The sequence below is a fragment of the Takifugu rubripes genome, chromosome 7 (genome assembly GCF_901000725.2).
Source record: "Takifugu rubripes chromosome 7, fTakRub1.2, whole genome shotgun sequence".
Classification (NCBI taxonomy): Eukaryota; Metazoa; Chordata; class Actinopteri; order Tetraodontiformes; family Tetraodontidae; genus Takifugu; species Takifugu rubripes.
This window is the reverse complement of record NC_042291.1, coordinates 7,250,256-7,257,193: the sequence shown is the minus strand read 5'-3', so window position 1 is coordinate 7,257,193 and position 6,938 is coordinate 7,250,256. Positions and strand designations below refer to the sequence as shown.

Sequence of the window (6,938 nt, the reverse complement as noted above, 5' to 3'; positions counted from 1 at the left end):
TATCAGTGGCACGTACGCTCGCAATGATTATCACTCTGTCATAAAATATTTCAGTTTTATCGGAGTATTATTTTATTTGCCACTGCCTCCCTCTGAACAGAGACTCTGGGGAAGGGAAGCACACACACACACACACACACACACAGACACACACACACATTAAAAAAGCTCATCTGCATGAACAGCAGTGGATGACAGGCAGGAGACTCAGCTCCACCATCTCATTTTGGTGGATGTGTGCAACAGTTACCGTGTGTGTGTGTGTGTGTGTGTGTGTGTGTGTGTGTGTGTGTGGTGGTGGTGGTGGGGGAGAATTAAAGTAATTGTTTGATAACATTTTCAAAAAGGTATTTCACAATAACAATTTCATGGTGCATTGCAGAGTATAATTATACGTCAGCCTTTTTTCCTCGGACAGCCGAGGAACACCGGGGGTCAACTAAAGCATCCTCGTCAAATTCTCCTCTCATTAGTGCAATCGCTTCTCTCTGCTAATTATTTTGTCTCCCTCCCTCTCTCCCTCGCTAGATTACATGCAGCTTTAGGTTCCAGTGATAATTTACCATATTTTTTTTATTAAAATTTGTTGTCCCTGCAAATATGTTTTGCATTAATTACAGCCCGATGTGACGGAATGTTAACGACTCCTTTGATGTAACGTAATCACGCGTACGTCCAAGTGCATTTGTGCGCATGTTGGGCTTGTTTTCTGCAAACGTCCGGTTGATTTTCATTATTATTACTATTTATTTCATTCTTTTTTTTTTCATAGTTTGAATGCAATTAAAAAGCGAAACACATTCCCCAGCCCACACCGAGGGGAGCAAAGTAGAATAATTGAGAAGTTTCAAACAGGGTTTAATCATTAAAATGTGCTGTAAGGAGCGGACGTGACACGTAAATGATTTGCTTTCCACCTAATTTTCATGTAAATCAAAAACCAGCACAAGGAGGAGACATAACAACAACCCCTGATATGCAGCCGACAAAAGTCGGCAGCTACTCTGGAATAAACCAGGGAGACGACGGTAATGAGAGCAACACGACTTCGCCCCCGCTGGTGTCTTCATCTGCCTTCTGGAGGGTCTCCCAGACTCCCCCCCCAGTCCTCATTATGGTTCTGTGCCTGGTGTAGCCTGGAAGAGGGCAGCTGGATCACCTTAAGGATTCTCCTTAAATCTTATCTGGGGCTTTGTTTAAACAGGGGAGGGGGGGGGGGGGGGGCATTCCGCCAGGGCCAGAAGATCCGTCAGGCTGCATTCACATAATCAGCAGCCTCAACTTCTGCAGCGGGGAAAATGGGGGAAACTCCTGATAGCTTGCAGCACTTTTGGCTGGAGAGGAAGTGCTCGGGAGTAGAAATACAGCGAGGGACATCTGAGCTCAAGCATCTGAAGTCTGTCAACAGGAGTGCTGACACGTTCCGCCTGAGACTGAAACCCAGCCCGGACAACCTGGGAGCCATTCAGGCTGTAAAAACAGGAACTCTTCTCATCATTACCAAACTGACTGACTGGTTTTGGTTCTTCTGTCAGGTTTCCAATGAGGTCAGTGTTATAATGAGCCAAAAAGAGCTCCAGAGAAAGTTTGATTTTGGAGGAAGAGTGACGAGTGAAGGCGTTCCTTCCTCCACGTTCCTGGTATGTGATTCAAGAAAACAGTCTTTGGGATATTTACATTCTGACTGTGACATTTGCTGTAAATTTGTAATAATTGGAGTCAACAAACAGAAACAGCTGTTTGTTTTGGAGAATATGGTATCTTTATCTGTCACAACGCAACGCTGCAGCACAGTCCAAGTTAGGCCACGTCTGGTACATGTGGGGTCGGCGCATTAGAGGCCGAGTTACCAGTGGCTCTCGGGGGGGGGGGTGTCAACGTCGACTTTTACGACTGGTGAGCTGCCATCAGACCAAAGCGGTGCTAATCACACCCTCACGAAGAGCTAAAGGCCTTGCAAATGAGCGCTGAGATGGTGTTGCGGTGTTTGCAGAGCATGACACCCGGGTGCCTGTCCAAACCAAGGGGAGGCAGGGCCCGGTCTTTGTGTCGGGATCCCGGTTTTGGCCGGCAGTCGGTCCCAGCAGGGACGGGATGTAAAGGATTTGAGCGGAGCTGCCACAGCTTTCAGAAATAAGCTCGTCAGGGAGATGGAGCTGCACATCTACAGAGGTGGATCACAGTGTGACCAATCTTTGTGAATTATTGATCTGAATTTAACTTTCTATCACGTATTATGATCATTTTCTGTTCGCTTTGAAGGAAGAGGGGAGAGAATAAAACCAAAAAAGATGCTCTGTTTTATATTTATATGAATAAACCTAACGATGTAACGTATCTTTTCAAAGCCCTGATGCCATTTCGAGGTTTTTGGGGGTAACTATGGCTTCCGGTCGACCCACCTCGCAGCTCCGAGGGGCGAAGTTGGCATAACAAACGCACCCCCGCGTCACGTGATCACCAGCAGATTTGGTTCCGACTTCAAACCAGAAACGATACCGGAACGCATCATTTTGATGTTTAGCTTCGAATCTTTAAAATCTGTCGGGAAGGGATCAGATCAGAGTGACGTCAGACAGGTGAGTGCGCATATTGACGGTTATGCTGCGCAAAAGTGCGCGGGGTTGTTCCGCCAATGTCTGTTTGATTTACTGCCTAGAACATGCTGGAAAGGCCATCGACTTACAATTTAACGTGGTTTTACTTACAACTTGAAAATCTTGCGCACGCTTGTCATGTTATTCCGAGTGCTGTGGCTGATATTCCTGCCTCTCCGCTCATGTCACCGGGATGTTCCAGCATCGGTGTCCCTGGACGTAGTGGAAGGAGTCTAAATTAAATGGACTTGTGCAAACGTGTTTTTAGGTGATCAGCTCAGAATTTCGAAGTTGTGCAACAGCACAGGTGGAACATTTATTCATACTTTATTTTCAGCCTGTACTGCCCCCCGCCCCGCCCATCCCTTTCCACACAAGCTGTTCTGAGTGAAGTGTTAATGCTGTGGTAATGTAAGGCCATCTCAACAAACACACGCACACACACACAGAAAACAGACTATTTGCAGCAGGGGAAATAGCATATGATGGAAGACAGGGATGCTGCGGTGGAGTCGGGCTGATTAAGCGATTGGGACCATTCTGCTTTCTTCAATCCAGCAGATAACATCATCCTTGGGCTTTATCTTTGCTCTTGAACTTATTTTAAACATTCCCCTCTGCTCTCTCTTTATTACATACTGTCCTCTCCTTTTTGGCATCCAGTTTCATTACTGCCGACTTATCTCATACATCCTTCCTTTCTGTCACTCTGTTTATTGTGTGGCGGGGATTTTAAGATTAGCTGCTCCCACATACCCCTCAACAATACTGTATAATGAAGCCCCGCTGCACCAGCCCAGTATGGGGCTCCACACTGCACTAGGAAGGAACTAAATATTTGTTTATAGTTGGAGTAAATTAATTAGCCTATCTAGAGACAGATAGCGGAAAAGGCCGCGCGTTTAATTTGAAATGGCATATCTGCAGCGCATTCTTTCATTCTCTAATCCCACAGCAAATATGCTGTCTGCTGGAGTGATATCACCATTCAGAGCGGATTATTTGCATATAGGTTGAAAGTAAAGGGTGATTTTTGTTTTGATTGATGAAGAAAAGTGTGCATTGAATCAGCTGATAGGGAGTCGTCCTATTAGAAGAGGGTGCGTCTTCCTATTGGAGGCCTCATCATGCTCGTATCTGCTGTACATGAAGTTGTAATTGTGTTGATAAATGGGGGGGTTGCTTCTCAATTACCCTCATTTTCAAAATGGCATGAATGCTCCATTAGAGCCACATCTGAACACATCAATGAAGGCATGGATGGGAATCTAAAGACCGCCAGTTTCCAGATTTTAATCTCTGAATATAAGCAATAAACAGCTCAGCTAAGTGTCCAGTGTTCATGTGATGTGAGCAACCTCTGATTTTTCAGGAAATAAGAACTCGGTTACCGAGCTACCCCGGGGTCACCGCAGCATCTCCACTGAAGATTTATCCAATTGCACCCGTGTTATTGTCTGTCAGTGATACAGCAGGAAAACATGAGGTCATCTCAGATTATACCATCAGATTACTGCTGTAGGAAGCCCACGCAGTCTCCATCCAACGTGATCGGGTCTCCTCTTCATCCCCCCCCAGATGTAATTGCATCACTCAACACGCAGGTTAAGAGACGGGGTTGGAGAAATTAACTTTTTTTTTTCCTTTCTTTAAACGTTGCCGATTTCCCCAGTTGTTTTAATAACCCATCTCCAACCTGTGATCTAATCTACAGTTACAGTGGAGCTAATTAAAGTTGAAATTAATTACTGTCTGCGCCTGATATTCTAATAACGGCTTTGAGTTTTGTAGCAGGAAGTTGATATTTTGTCACCCGTGTTTTATCTCTGGCGGCTGCGTGTGATTGTCTGCTCTTACAGATTATTAATGTAGCCAGGAAAGGAGCAGGAAATGGCAGATAAAGGCGGAGAGCCTTTCCTTTCTAGCGCTGCTCCTGACCACTGTGGCCCCTCTTGACAGCTCCAAGTCGCCCCCCCCTTTCCTTGCCAGCCCTCTTCTTTTAACGGTCCCTTTATCATGACAGTATTTAGAGGAGATACTATAAGACTGAGCGGGCCTTATGGCTCCCTTTGATAGAAATTATACAATTGTTCATTAGCGGCTAAGGTCGTGCCCCCTGCGCGCGCCCCCACCCGTCGGCCTTGCTTTCCCTTTGGGATCTCATTTAAGCCCCACAGCGTTCAGCAGCGCGTACTGCAGGGGCTACAGATGTGACACCACCCAGGACCTGCTGCAGACGGCGCGGCTGGAAATGTCAAGTTAAGTGAAGGGAACTGTTGGGCCGGCACACTCTAGTAAGCAGGGTTTGTATGTCCCTGCGGGGGTGTGTGGTGCTCTCCCCGCCCGGCTCTGTCACTCTTACAGCGGCTATCATGTTTTTAATGGAAAATGGTCAGCTAAAATCAAATATGGAGGTTTGATAACCGCGGTGGAGGAGCGGTGCTTCTTCGAGTGGAAAAGAACCTTTCAGATGGTTTTCTACTGTATCATTTCCCTCCGACTGGGGGGGCTCGAGGATGCTTCCACACTCCTGTGTGCTCCACTTGGCAAAAAAAAGATAAAGTCAAGCCTTGAACACTCTCACAGTGTCGGGTTCCAGCAACCTTCGCAGCATTTGAGCGGCTTTGTCCGTATCTTCAGAATTGCGTAATTTCCTAAAGTTCTCAGTTAACTGCTTGTTGGATTTGGCGCCACCTAGTGGTGAGGTGTAAGAATGTCGCTGAAAGGCATTGATTACAGCAGCGTGGTGCTGAAATATAACCAGGAGTTCAAAAGTATTATTGTTGTTTCGGTTGTTCCTTCATGTTTCTACAAAAATAAAGGAAATGTTGAGTTAGATTTACTGGTTGCTTTAAATTCCCCATACTGGTGAAGGATGTATGATGGTTGGAGCCACCGTTGCCCGGGGAAGTCTGAAATAAGCTGACCTTGGGTTGGCTAATTAAAGATGGCTGGGTTGGGTTTATAATCAGAGCTCCTGAACACGGACAGTTTCAGTGGCTCTAATTTCTAATTCTAACCCCCCCCCCCAAAAGAACCTGTTGGATTTTATGATAAAATTAGTTATATATTGCCTTTTCTCTCATCGCTACTGTGGAGTAGCACAAACTATGTGAAGTTTCGGCTTTTATAACAGTGGTTTTATAGAAAGAAGACATAGCCAAACTTGTCTCCAGTAAGTCTGAAGTTGGGTGACAAACAGCCACTTTCCCCATGTCTCCTGGATCAGCTCTAAGACGATTTCAATGACACGCAGCAGATCAACTGTTGAGAGAGTGAGGACTGCGAGACAGGGGCTTAGAATCTTCGCTGGATCAGAATGAGATGAACATACAATCAGAGGCAAAGCCACACGGGCTTATCTGCCCTTTCACGATGGCTGTCATCATCTGAGACTTCCCTCGGCTGCTCCTTCGCCAAGATGAGAAGGCTCTCCGGCAGAAAAAAAACAAACCCCGGAAAGTCTCTCGTTTTCTGCTTCGGGAAAAGTTTAGGGAGGAAACTCGCGGTGTCCCCATAAAGGAGCACATGAAAGTCGCAGAGGAGGAGGAGCGACGTGAAGAAAGAACTCTGGAGGTGTCGACCTGGGTGAGAATAGCAGAACCGAATACAAGGTGAGACGTGGAGCTTTGGGGGCCGGAGAAGACGAAATGCTGCACGGCTCTGTGGAGGCATGGCTGCAGAACGGGCGCCGCCTCCGGCTCGTTTACGCTTCTCTCCCTGAACTTTATTACTCTCCTCTATGAACATGAATAATCAGCTTTGCATGCAAGCCCCCCTGCTGTGATAGTTGTTGCAAACATGCAGCATGGAGCTCAACATAAAGCTGTAACACTCTTCCGGAAACAGACCTTCATTCGCTCGAGAGCCGTTTTGATGTGAGCCTCTGATGGACCCCGTCGGCACGCAGGACTCCTGCCGCACACATTTCATAAAAACACTCCGTTTGGCATCGGCGGAGGCTGCGTGGGAGATCTGTAACATGAAATGGATCCATTTCAGTGCACATCACTGAACATATCCCATACAAGGCTGTGGCCAGTGTTTATAGCTTACCCCCTGTGAGGTGTTGGCATCCGGCGGCGGCGGCTCTGTATCCGAGACCGTGTGCCGGTTGTGTCGTCTTTTCCCATGCGAGCGCCGCTCTGCGAGGTGATTAGAGCATCTCTGTCAGCGGCTGAGGGGACAGATGGAGCAACAGAGGACTTTCTGGAGAGGCTATGGTAATTAGGAGTGAAAGGAGAGAAAATGGCAGCTTCAGTGCAACTGGGTTCAGGGAGGGAGCTTTAAACAACAATATTCAAGTGGCGCCGGGATTTGTCTGCCCTTTGGCTAGCTAAC

The 6,938-nt window shown here is 46.9% G+C and overlaps 1 protein-coding gene and 1 long non-coding RNA gene across 2 annotated transcripts in view; one reads left to right on the top strand and one right to left on the bottom strand.

Moving 5' to 3' along the window:
• Window positions 1-837: 837 nt before the first annotated feature.
• Window positions 838-2,902, bottom strand: LOC105416638 (uncharacterized). The gene is made up of 2 exons (XR_964650.2): window positions 2,709-2,902; window positions 838-2,541 (listed from the first exon to the last, which is right to left on the bottom strand). It is a non-coding gene; the product is annotated as an uncharacterized lncRNA (long non-coding RNA).
• The window catches only part of zfpm2a (zinc finger protein, FOG family member 2a), a 115,883-nt gene continuing 111,415 nt past the window's right edge, over window positions 2,471-6,938 (top strand). The window contains exon 1 of the mRNA XM_011605257.2: window positions 2,471-2,579. The gene's annotated coding sequence lies outside the window, so the exon portion shown is untranslated. The remainder of the gene's footprint in view (window positions 2,580-6,938) is intronic.